Genomic DNA, 11,886 nt, shown 5'->3' with positions numbered 1-11,886 from the left:
TAGTCAAGCAGCTACAGGGGACAGGGATGAGGACGAGGAAGATGACGACGACGATGACGTGGACAAGAGGCACGAGGAGCTTGGCCCCCCTCAGCTCCATGATGCTCCCTCGACTCATCCTACACTGCTTCTAGGCACTAGGCGACGCCGTCCGCGTGACCCTTACACTCCAGGTATGAGCACTCTCGGTCATAAGGGTAAGGGGAAGAGTAGGAGACAATGAGGGATGTGGTAGTTGTTAGTTTGCACTATTATAGATTTTGTATTAACTTTTCTATAACTATTTAGGACTGTATGGACATTGTGGACTATTTGGACTGCGTAGGACATATTATATTGGTTGTGATGTTCGTTGTGGTTGCATTTTGCTCCTTGGATGATTAAATGTTTGGAATATATAATGATGTCTCTGTTTGTAACTGTGGATGCTCCTAAAACAAGGGAAACTCTTGTGAATTTTTTTTGTGAAACAATAATCATACTACACTGCTAAAAAGTCACAAATGTAGTACACGGATTAACTATAAATTTAATCCAAACGTATCGTACATACGCTTTGTAGATGAATCTAGGGTTACCAAGCAACAGTGAATTATTTTATGGTTTTCAGATAATAAAAATAGACTTTTCAGATACAGGGACAGCAACGATTTGTCACATTGGTACTGCAACCTATCTGGGGGTGGGAGGGTCCTCTTGGTCCCTATTTCTTTAAGGAAGCTCTTTATGAGAGGTTCCTAGTTGAGAGCAAAAGTAATTTCACCAAAGAGGCACCACTAAGAGGATACAATGAAAGGAAAGAAGAGTGGCCAAAATGCATGCATGGTGAGGACTGCCTAGTGCAGATGTTCACCGAGGGAATAGATGGAGGTCGTCGTTTCTTCAAATGCCCATGAGCATACTTATTGTAGTCTTCAATATGTTTCTTCAAATGCCTGAGGGAATAGTCTTCAATAGTGGCCAAAATGCATTGCTATTACTTTTTGTTTCTTCAATATGTTTCTCTTGTATATAACTTACACGACATACTTATTGTAGTCTTCCTTGGCCGAAGAAAACTGTGGGTTCAGTAGGTGGGTCGATCCTCAACCTATTTATCCGCATGCGGAGTACATCTACTACCTACAAGACCGTATCTTCGATCTAAAAAGGGAAGTAAGCAGCGGTTACAAGGACGACGGGCAGGACGACAACAACAATGGTGCCGATTCACAGCAGGCACTCTACAATGATCCATATTGTACCTGCCCTAACTACAACAACAAGGGGTCTCCCCCATCACCCCCGCCACCACCACCACCAACAACGGGAGGCTACTATGGAGAAGGTGCAACACAATTTGCTATGTGGCCACACTACTAGGATGACTTTATCTTTTTCACATACCACATCTATGTGTTTGTTGTTTGGTTTAATTACCTAAGGCATGTTAGGTTTAGTCGAAGGAAACTCTGTACCTAGGTTCAGTACATGTAGTCACATGCCATTTCATGTGTTTCATGTGTTGATTTATATAATGTCGTACATCGTTAGTTTTTTTTGCAGCAAGTATTCACATTTCAATATGTCTGTATCATTAAGCAGAATATTAAGACCATAAATAATGAAAACAACCACATAATGAAAAGTTCAATACTATGCCACATTAAATAACATATTAATACTAGAAGTACGTGCCGACAGTAGACATGGGGGCAAATGCACTTTCAAATCCTTAGTCTGAAACGTACTGAGTAAGCAACTTGTCATCCAAGTACTAGTCCTCTACCACAACCCTGTTGTTGTGGCTAGGCTCACCTGCGTTGCTCTGACCTGCCTATCGCCTGTAGTAAGAGGCCTCCGCTTTATCTGCGGCTGTTGTGGCCTGAGTGAAGAACGCGTCGTCATCCTCCTTCGCCTGTAAGTCCGCCTCTGCTAGAGCAATGAGCTCGCTCAGTCTGCCAGTGTCGTCCTCAGCCTCCTTCGCCTGCATGCCTATCTCTGCTAGAGCGATGAGCTCGCTCAGTCTGCTAGTGTCGTCCTCAGCCTCCTGTGTCTGCAAGCCCACCTCTGTTAGAGCAATGAGCTCACTCAGTCTGCCAGTGTCATCCTCATCCTCATCCCCCTCATCAGACAACACAATCGGTGATTGGACGGTGCGACCAGCTCATGATCTATGCTCATCTAACTTCTTCTCCTCATACCTTGCACGAGCCACCTCTGCGGCATGTTTCTCGCTGCAACCAATCCCTTCATGTATAAAATGCAATCAGTTAGCAACACAATTATATTACTTTTAAAATCAGGCAACGAAAAAAAGGCTTTCAAGCACTCACTGGCACATAATGTAGCAACATGCTCGTTCAAGACCTGCATCTGTACTCTTGTCTTCTCCCTTTCCTCATTCCTTGCCCTCTCCTCCTCTAACGTCATCCGCCTCTCCAATCCCCATTTGTTAAGCCCAACATCGATCGGGTTGCAAATACCGCGCTGTCTAGCAAACTAACGCATCTTTTCTTTGTGATGTTTAATGAATAGGTTAACGTAGTCAGGTCCATATCCCCTCTTCCGTGTAATTAGTTGCCTCTTCTTTGGTTAATCCAAGAACTTAGCTTGACCATCATAACATTCCCACCTGCATTTTCTAGTGCTCTGTTCAAAAGAAATATTATATCATATATGTCTTAGCAAAAGAAACAAAATACGATTCCATGTTTACCACAAAAATAACGAACCTCATCATACTCAATCATATGGCCGCAATAATGGCCTATTCCAAGCTCCGAAGGAACTAGGTCATAGTTGGATTTAACACCACATTCGCACATGACAGGAGGTGCTTTGTAGATTACCCTTTCCTTCTTATTTTCGTTAACCCTCCGCGGTTCTTTCGGCCATTGGTTCTTAGGACCATACAACCATTCCTTGAAACGACACTTCGCCATTGAAAACACCTAAATAATGAGACATTAGTACATGAACACATATAGCTCAAGATTTGAACACATACACTTTGCACTTACTTCATGCTTGTTTGGACACACAAACTCCAACGTATTCTCAGGGTTTATCACAGCTCGATCTCCGCAATCGCACAGAGGAGGTTCCTTGAGTCGTCTAACTGCGGCTAGGTGCTTCTCCTTAGCCGTCATTGGTGGAGGGTTAGGGGGGGTGGAACCCACCACTTGAAGTGCTCACGTGGATGTCTCCCTCTAAACCAATCGTCGAAAAGGAGGTACCTAAGATCAAACTTGTCTGCACCGTCAATCCACTGAAAGAAAAAGCACCTCTCATGGTCCTACACAACGAGATTCCAACAAAATATTAGTAGCATACTTACACAAATAAAGAAAAAGGATAGTGGAAACAATTTCTTATATTAAAACGACTGCATGTGTAGAAGCAACGCGCCGCTGTGTCTGGATGTTTCGATTGAAAAACATGGGCCGGGAAACCACAGTCACAGTTAGGGACAGGGAGGTCAGGAGGGACAGGGGCATCTTTGCTAGACGCGTCGGGGTATAATTCTCGAGGACGACCCCGTTTTCGCAAAAACTCCTCTCGAAACATTTCTCGCATCTAACAAAATGGATGTAATTTAACAAGCATAAATCAAAACATCACAAATAAATATCAATGAGAACCATAACTACAATACAACCAATTTCGTTCTAAGAAACGAAAGCAGTTAACATTAAACCCTAAACCTAGGGTTTCCCATTTGATGCACAACAATGAACCCATAACATAACTACATGTGCCTAGGTTTGCTAGCTTTTTCCACGCCTTGGCATCATCCAACGGTTGTATAATATATATATTGAGGGATACAATGAAACCCTAAGTGATGACGATTCTTAGGTTGAAAAATCCAACTAATATATACCGAATTGATGCGAAAAAAAACTAGGAGGGGAGCGAGGATACCTTGCTCTCGAAGATCTACGAATCAAATCAAGGTTTTTAAGGTCTAATATGCAGATTCGTGAGGTAGGGTGAAGTGGGGAGAGAAAAAACCCGAGAGGGAGGAGAAAGAAGAGGAAGAACGCTCGGGTAGGAAGGTTGGCCAGGGTTAAATGCTGGAAGCTCGGCGCCAAGATCTACGGCGTCGAGCTTGGCGCCAGAGTGACTGGCGCCGAGCTCCCTGCCATGCCATCCTCCGTGCCCAGGAGCTCGGCGCCAGAGACGCTGGCGCCGAGGTAGGCGCCAGCATCAATGGCGCCGAGCTAGGGGTCCATTTTCTGAATTCTTTCCGCCAAGGGTCTATTTGTGAGAAACTTTAAAAAAACAGCTAAATTGTAAAAAAATCAGTCGAGGCGGCGGATCTAGGGGCTGGTGTTGGCGGCGGCCGTGGTGGGCGGCGGCCGATGGTGGCGTGTGATGGTGGCAATTTGTTTTTTTTTATTTTTTGTGGAAAATGTTTGCCGCGTGTTTTCTGGGCACTCGGCAAAGTCTTTGCCGAGTGCCCGACGAAAAACACTCGTCAAAGTTAGTTTGCCTTTAAAAGTTTTGTTGTGTGCCCTTTGTCGAGTGTTACACTCAGCAAAGGATTTGCCAAGTGTTTTAGTGGCTTTGCCATGTGCCCGCTCCCGTTCCCAGTAGTGAAGTTTCCGTCGTCTCCTATGCTTTTCGTGAGAAAACAAAAAAAAGAACGGACATGAGAACATACTAAAAATACACTTCGACAACTTCTTTAATTGATTATCCAAATATATCTTTTATTCTTAATTTCTTGCTAGTTAAAGATAGAAGATGAGAATGGCTCTATAGAGTGCAAATGAGACGTAGAAAAACTATTGAAAAATGAAAAGATATAGAAATAGTTTTTATGCAAATATCTCTCCATTTAATAATTTAGAAAATGAATTTTAGAAAGACTCTTGGAGATACTCTAAAAACAGACGATGCACGTGTATTCTTTTCTATATTCTAAAATGATTAAGGTACTCTCCTAAGATAATTTATAGGGTAGGTCTTATAATCTTAAACTATAATCAAGGGATCCAAACCTACACATTTTTCTTATCCATAATCCATGATCTATAATCCCTAGCCAAAATCGAGATTCCTACCGTCCCTATCGAATCCTAACAGGTAAATTCATAGAATCCCTATCAAATCCTAACAGGTCCATTGCTTTAATGACTTTGGGAAAGATGTAGTTCAAACCTCACATCTGCATGCATCTTTGATCTAAGGGCACGTTTGGATCAGTTTTAGATTCTTAAAAACCAACTATTATTAGCTCTAGTTTTTAAAATCTAGTTTATGAGCAAAATCTGGTGGGTTGTTTGGATTCCCTAGTTTTTAAAAGCTGGTCTTATTTATGATAGGTGCTAATAGATTGTACCCTTACATTTATTGGTCATCGCCACCTCCGCCCACATCCATCTTCGGCAGGCCGCGGCAGGTGATCGGAAACGGGAACGAGTGCGGCGGCAGGGAAAGAAGCTGGCAACAGATGGGTCTCATCAGCTTATGGATTTTTAAGAATATGGGTAGGTAGATTTTAAAAACTATCCAAAAAACTGGTCTGTTTGGATACTACGTACTCCCTCCGTCCCAAAAATATTGCAATTGTAGGACTAAACACGGGAACCAATGTAGTTGGCAAATGACGAAAATGCTCCTAGGAATGGCTGACGGCCTCCCTTTGCAGCTCTGTTTAGCAGGTACGTATTCATAGCTAGGGTTAAAACGTATGGAAGGGTGAGCGTCCACGTGTCTGCCTGTATGTCTTTTGAATTTTTTATGGCCATGGTGCCTTTCTTTTACGTGAGATGTGGATACGTGTTCAACGTTGGTGGGTTCTGTACCCCTGCTACCTTTATCCTGTTAGCTACATGAGCGTTTTTTTGTTGAACAAATTTCAAACCGTAGAACTACAGTCTTTTTGGGACGGAGGGAGTAGTTTTTAAAAGATAAATTCTTAAAATATAGGTGGATCCAAACAGCCCCTAAAAGGCTTCTAGAAGATTCTTAAAAATCGGGCTTCTAGAAGTGGCCGATGATTGGTGTGCGGACTATGAAGGCGGACACTGCTCTGTTTGCCAGGTACTCTTCCTTAGTTTGCAAATAATTGACAATTTCAGTTATCTTTCTAACGTGTTTGTCAAATAATCTCCCTCACAAACATACGACCAAACGATTGTTCTGAGGTACTTTGATTACAAGAAAATGTGGTGACGAATTAGTATTTGAACTCATAAATACATATTAGTGAAGCACAGTATTCGTAATCAAATCTGAAGTCTGAAAGTCTAATTTGTAATTCCGAGGCTCTCTGACAAGTAGAAATCCTCTGAACAAACAGAAATTTCAAGGTTCTCTGACAAGCCTTGTGGTTCTAGAAACTCCCGGAGAGTATCGTAACGTAGCAATTCAAAGATTACAAAACGAAGTAAAGTATTTTGTATCGTGAAGAAGCTTCTATGCTTTTTGGCTTCCATTTGTCCTGCATACCGATGGAGTCCTTTTTTAAGTGATGCATGATGATACTCAGATTCTCTTTCGCTTTGATTCTTCATGCGCGTAGAAAATTTGGCCTTCGCCTGTGTGTTCTTTATTGGGGCTGCAGGCTGGGTAGGAACCATATCTTTTTTAAGTGAACCATCCCTCATGCGTGTAGAAAATGCCAAAAGAAAAGGATGACCGACCCATTGACGACCATACCAAAACAAAACCAGCTAGCAGCTGGGTAGGAACCGAAGTGACATTTGCTTTGTTTGAATCGCCAGTGGAATGGAAATTCAGTTTACCTTTTCAAATCAGGCCCCCTGCTGTGTGCTGCTATCATGTCTTACGCACTACTCATGCATACTGGTAGCCATATCTTTTTTCCCCTCCAAATTCCAAACTAGTAATAGTAGTAGTAATATATCGGATTAACAATTGCAGCTTGTCTCTGAAAATAAAAGGATACGGAAGGAAAAATTGACTGTCAGCGAATGTTCAAATCATGCGAAACCGAGTAGCAGGCTGCAGAGCGACCGACAAGAGGTGAATCTGTGAATGTGACAATCCAAAAGTCAAACTAGGCAAGCTTTCACTTTCAGGTTCTGGAACAAGTCACGGAAGCCAAGCCAGCTGTGCACACTCAAGGTTGCAGTGTGGAACTGTGCTGGCTGATCCCAGATTGTTATAGTCGTTCCTAATCTGCGTTCCTTCCTTCAAGAATTCAGACACACAATACAAGAACAAGAGGAGAGAGAGATGTGATGATGTGTGCAAACACACGGTTGATATGTGTCCATGTGTAAGTGATGAGTGATTGTCAGTGAGGTGATCGGAGCTTTAGTTAAGTGTGCGTTATACACTGAGACTAACTATGGCATGAGTGAGTTGTGATGCAACATGTCTCTTGGCTTTGTGATGTGTAGGTGTTGAGCGTGAGACGATCAATAACAATGGAGAAGGTTAAGCGAGGACCGAGGAGTTCATGCGCGATGGGGCGGGAGTAGTGCAGGGCGGACGCGAAGGCTTGGACAGAGAACCGAAGGATGGACCATGGATGGCTAGCACTTGGACATGTCAACAAGCAAGTGTACATGCGAGGATGGTGATGGAGATGGTGTTGATCGAAGACAAGACAACGATCAAATCAAGTCAAGGCGGGCACGCAAGTACTTGGTGATCAGTCGGTTGAGGAAGAACGTGACACGCGTCGGCATCGTGGAGAAGGCACAGTGGCTATGCGACTCCAAGTGTGTTTGGAGGTTTTGGCCTCAAACCCGAGGGTGGTAGGTTTGCCAGGTTTAGGTCTCAAAACTCGGGGGATGATCTCGGGCACACGTGACGTCATCAGAGAGCTTGTGTCGAGGCGAAGCGACTTCATGAAGGGCTCACGGTCGTCCGATGTATGGAAATCAGTTTGGACCGTTTTCGCCCCAGTTGCTAAGTGGTTCAAGCCTAAACCTAGGGGCACTCTTGGAATTGTGTAATAACCATATAAGTATAGTGGCTTCCCAGGGCAGGCATCTCTTCCACCCCAAAGTTATTTCCTTAGGCTAGCCAAGTGTTTCTTGTGAGGGAGATTAGAAGTAGAGAGTAATAAGCACCTCTTGCTCTAATTTTCCATCTCTAGTGGGAGGATGAAGAAAGAGGCTAGACATGGTCTTGTAAAGAATATTTCATGATGGTTTAATCAAGTTGTTGGCTGAAATTTGGAGTTCATCCTTTCCCTTCTCCGATTTTTTCTTTTTTGGTGATTTTTGTGGTCATTTTTGGGTGATTTTTATCTACCGATTTGGCTATGTTATAAGCTCGATCTTTGAGCTGAAGGTTTTGGGTTGTTAGTGGTTGATCTTTAGGTGCTATGATACCTTGGGAACTTATCTCAATCTGGTTTTAACTGATTTCCCAGGAGCACCTAGAAAATCATCATTGAGGAATCTTGTATAAACCCTAATTTGAGGAGGGTTTTGAAACTCCTTTTTTATTTGATCTCTCGGGGATAGTTTCTAAATAGGTTAGTCAAGGTGTGTGCCATGTTTTAGAATGTTTGGAGCTCGTTTGAATTTTCTAGAGAAGATTCTACTGAAACCCGCATAAACCAGCCTAGCAGGCTAGTTTTTCAACTTGCTCCGATTTTTGCTAGTTCATCGTCCAGCTCCTGCTCCAAGGCTAGTTTGTCCCACTTCCATTCCTGCTCCCACTCTCCCACCCATTTTGGCTCCATGCACGATGACTGCCCCTCTCACTCCTGTTTTGGCTCCATGCATGAGACAATGATCAAGGTCAGAGATTACATGGTCCAGACTACGGTCACGTCCTCAGGCACAACGGTGGAGCGCTTTCTGCAAGAGATCCACCCCCGCTAGGACCATAGGAACCACCTCGTTGGTTTAGACCTCAAGTGGTACTCGATGACCGGGCGGAATAAGAAAGCCCTGATGTAGATATGCATCGGTGACTAGTGCCTTCTATTCCAGATATGCCACGTCGACAACATCCTGATGATCTCAAGCACTTCCTTACTCCTAAGGACCACATCTTTGTCGATGTCGCAGTCGTCAATGACTTCAGTCGGCTGTAGGAGAACCACCGAATCAAGCTTTCCAAGACAGTGGAGCTTCAGGCCATGGTGTCATTCGTGATAAAAAAAAGGACGAGTGTCAGAAGGTGCCAAACCTCGTGACCCTCATGCATGAGCGATGGGTGTGTCTGTCAAAAACAAAGATACCAATGTACATACATTGATATCTTTGTTTTTCACAGCCACGGCCATCACATCTTGCACGGGGGTCGTGAGGTTTGGCGCCTTCTACCACTTGCCCTTTTTTTATCACAAATGGCACCATGGCCTGAAGCTCCACCGTCTTGAAAAGCTTGATTTGGTGGTCCTCCCACAGCCAATCAAAGTCATTGGTGACAGTAATGCCAACGAATATGTGGTCCTCATGCTTAAGAAAGTGCTTGAGGTCATCGGGGATGCTGTCGGCGCGGCTGAAAATGAAGGCACCGGTCGCTGATGCGTATCTACATGAGGGTCATCTTACCTCGGCCGATCACCCTATACCACGTGTCTAAACCAACGAGTAGGTGCTTACGGTCCTCACAGGGGTATACCTCTAATAGAAAACGCTCCACCGTCGTGCTAGAGGACGTGAGGATAGTCCAGACCATGTAGCCACCGACCTATCATTGTCGAGTGCATGAAGCCATAAAGGGAGTGGGAGGGGCGACTATCGTGCAAGGAGCGAAAATGGGTGGGGGAGCGTAAGTGAGAATGAGAGTAGGATTATATGGCCATGGAGCAGGAATGGTAGTGGATGAACTGGCCTTGGAACAGGAGCTGGACGACAAACTAGCCATGGAGTAGGAGCAGGAACAGGAGTGGGATTAAATGGCCTTGGAGCGGGAGCTAGACGATGAACTGGCCATGGAGTGGGAGGTAATAGGAGGCGGAGCCGCGTGGTGCAAATGGCTAAGGAACCACCCCATAGTGATGGGAATCTAGAAGGACATGACTGCATGCGTGGGAAGACAGTTTTGTGATGCTTTAATCTCATCGCTTAGTTTCTCTCTCCATCGCACGTGAAGGACAACAAAGGGGAAGGTTGATTGGTGCTACTTTTGGTTTATGTCACTTTCCTCTGTTTCAATACCATGTGAGTTTTTCAAGCCCATGCTACTTTCATTATGAGCCATTAGCCGCCCCTACAAATGCTCATTAGCCGTCCCTACAACGCATATCTGACGTAGTGCTTTGACCTGATTACTTTGAAGTCACCAGATGTCTTCAAGTCGTTGGCCTTTACGAGCCAAGCATATACTGATGTAATAGCTAATCGAAGGTAAACAAGATTGATGCAAAATTACCTGTGCACAACGATCGACCATGATGTCCCGACGTTGAGATTGAGAAACTATATCGCTACGCTCGACGGGGCTCGAGTGTGACCAGGCTTCCTCCGTGAACACCTTCACCACAGCCCGATCGCCGTTGGTCGATCCCCATTTCCAGTTCCAGATAATGGACTCCGGCCAATCACCCGCATGGATCTGCCAAATCGCATCTAGTCATCCGCACAGTAGAGGAGGTTGGGACAAACAGATTAATGGACAGGAGAGGCCGCCGAAACGCCTTTTGTGGGGAGTGCGGTTTGTTTCCTATCGTACAGGGCCTGATATAAGGACTAGTGGCGGCGACCTTCGACGGGAGGTATGAATCTGATCATATACAAGTCATTTCAATTTAAGATTTTATTTATTCAATAATTTTGAACATAAAGATTATTATGAAATGTTTAGGTTTAACATATTATTTAGATTCTAGATTTATTCTTTTCAGTAACTTTCAAGAATATAAATCCTACTTTGGAATACCACCTTCTTGCCAATATTAGAAAGAAAACTAATAAATATCTCTACCTAATAATATTAAAATACAGAGTATTTTCAGAGTTTAGCTAATTGTTAGACTCTGGTTCTGTAGTGGCTCAGATGTATTAATGAGCCAAGTTCCACCGTATGTAATGAACATTGTGGGGGGTGATGATCTCCCCAAAGAGTTTTAAAGATGAACTCTAGAAAGTGGCACCAAAGTTTTAAAATGTTACTTTCTACGGTACAAGGGAAGGGTATGGTCGTTTCTACCCGGAGTTGGCGCATAAAGGTGACCTTATGTTACTTTCAATAGTAAGGAAAGGGTATGGTCGTCGTGGCCAGGAGTTGGCCCATAATGAAAGTAGCATGGGCTTTAAAAACTCACATGGTATTGAAATAGAGGAAAGTGACATAAACCAAAAATAGCACCAATCAACCTTCCCCTCAGTTGTCCTTCAAGTGCGCTGGAGAGGGAAACTAAGCGATGCCATTAGTGCACCCAAAAAACTATGTTCCCACGCATGCAGGTGTGTCCTTCTAGATTCCTATCGCGGTGGGGGGTTCCTTGGTCATTCGCATGACACAGCTCCATCTCCTATAACCTCCCACTCCATGGCCAGTTTGTCATCCAGGTCCTGCTCGTAGGACAATTCATCCCACTCTTGTTCCCTCCATGTCCAGATCATCCCGCTCACTCTACCACTCCCCGACCTGCTTAGGCTCCATGCACGATAGTCGCCCCTCCATCTCCCGTTCTAGCTCCACACGCACCAGACAATGATCAAGGTCATCGGTGGCTACATGGTTCGGAATACAGGCCTGTCCTTAACCACGACGGTTGAGTGCTTTCTGCAAGAGGTCCTCCCCCGTGAAGACCGTAAGCACCTCCTCGTTGGTTTAGGCACCGAGTGGTACAGGGTGGCCGGCCGGAATTAGTTGGCCCTCATGCAGATATGCATCAATGACTGGTGCCTTCTTTTCTAGATGTGTCGCACCAACAGCATCCCAGACAACCTCGAGCACTTCCTTGCGCATGAGGACCATGTCTTCATCGGCGTCGTAGTCACTAACAACTTCGAT

The 11,886-nt window shown here is 44.4% G+C and overlaps 1 long non-coding RNA gene across 2 annotated transcripts; it reads right to left on the bottom strand.

Annotated features, from left to right (window-relative positions):
- Positions 1 to 6,195: 6,195 nt before the first annotated feature.
- LOC136481498 (uncharacterized) lies at positions 6,196 to 10,552 on the bottom strand. 2 transcript variants are annotated; one of them, XR_010764732.1, is made up of 2 exons: positions 10,300 to 10,552; positions 6,196 to 6,984 (listed from the first exon to the last, which is right to left on the bottom strand). It is a non-coding gene; the product is annotated as an uncharacterized lncRNA (long non-coding RNA). The 2 variants fall into 2 exon arrangements; XR_010764731.1 differs by having other exon boundaries at positions 6,196 to 6,883.
- Between the last annotated feature and the right edge of the window lie 1,334 nt (positions 10,553 to 11,886).

This window comes from Miscanthus floridulus, chromosome 9 (assembly GCF_019320115.1).
Source record: "Miscanthus floridulus cultivar M001 chromosome 9, ASM1932011v1, whole genome shotgun sequence".
Classification (NCBI taxonomy): Eukaryota; Viridiplantae; Streptophyta; class Magnoliopsida; order Poales; family Poaceae; genus Miscanthus; species Miscanthus floridulus.
The sequence above is the reverse complement of the archived record's forward strand: the minus strand, read 5'-3'. Positions and strand labels throughout refer to the sequence as shown.